A 1,549-nucleotide genomic window follows, 5' to 3' on the forward strand; every position below is an offset into this window, starting at 1 on the left:
TAATGAAAACGTCTACCAAATTATTCATTAACTTTTTTATACCTTTGTTTTAAAGAAGTCGGCATATTTCTAGAGGAAGGCGTTCAAAACGGACTTTTTAAATGGCGTTCTACACTTGCACGTCCGATGTTGACGGCGCCATTATGCATGTATGTATGTATGTATGCATAATGGTAGATGAAATTAAAAGCCCATTGTATGTACATATGTGTGTGTGCGCATGTGTTAGGTACGGATAACTTTGTGTGTGTGTGTGTGTGTGTGTGTGCGTGTGTGTGCGTGTGTGTGTGTGTGTTTAACTATGTATTTGTCCCCGACTATCGCTTGACAACCGGTGTTCGTTTGTATACGCCCTCGTAACTCAGCGGTTCGGCAAAAGATAATGATAGAATAAGTACCAGGCATTAAAAAATAAAGTAAGTACTAGGGTCGATTTGTTCTATTAAACTAGTGTTTCTAAAAGCATTTTTTTTTTACCTATATACCCGCTTTGGTTCCTATTTTCCTCGGGTGGACGCTGCTAGCCATCTGATGTTTTAAAAAATCATATTTTTATAATGAGATATCATTAGGATTTGCATAAAGAAAACTCAATATTTTCTGCAATGTAAAAGTATAACTTTAATGCAGATAAATTCTAACAACAAACTTTTATATGGAACCCGGTTGAGTACCATTGAATTAAACCAGTCAAAGTGGTGCCCCAGCATGGCCGCAGTCCATTGATTGAAACAAGCAAGAGATAATTAACTTTAAACACCTCATTTGTATTCCAGTAGAGATAAAACAAGAAAGCAAAGCGTTTGAGCGAAACTTCAACTCAACAAACTCCATTCCCTTGTGAACCTTTCGCTATTTCATTCTTGTCTTTCCCCACCTCCCTAATAATTGTTCAACGCCCACAGTAAATTCACGCCTCAATGAGCTTTCCGGTTAGTCACAAACAAGAAAAGAAAAAAAAAAGCTGCTTTAAAGGGATACTTTCCTTGTTGGCAAAAATTTACAATCCATCTTTTCTCATACGAAAGATCACCCACATCGTCATCACCGCCACTGAAACTACTACTACTACTACTACTACTACTACTACTACTACTACTACTACTACTACACAACTACTACTACTGCTGCTGCTGCTGCTGATGCTGGATTCCAGAACCCCTCCAATCTCAACGTTACGCTCGCTTTCGTCTCGCACCGCTGGCATGGAACATTCAATCCTCTCTCCCCTCTCAGTTCTCTTGCCCTCTAAACTCGGTTGGGATGTGAAAATTTCTGTTGTAGCCTTACAAATGCCGTTTATTCAGATTTATAACAAAAGCGATAGTAAATTATCAGTTGAACATTGACCGCATGGTTTTTCAAACCCGGTCAGAAACGTGTTGTGTTTGTAGAACCGTCAAATCACGCCCAACCTCTTGTTTTAAGCTTTGCTACGGGGCCTCCATCTGTAAATATTTTTGATCTTCTATTTGTTTAAGTCATGGGATTGCAGCCATATCGGAACACTGCCTTGAAGGGATTAGTCAAACGAATCGTCCCCCCCCCC

This window comes from Octopus bimaculoides, chromosome 7, assembly GCF_001194135.2.
Source record: "Octopus bimaculoides isolate UCB-OBI-ISO-001 chromosome 7, ASM119413v2, whole genome shotgun sequence".
NCBI classification, from domain to species: Eukaryota; Metazoa; Mollusca; class Cephalopoda; order Octopoda; family Octopodidae; genus Octopus; species Octopus bimaculoides.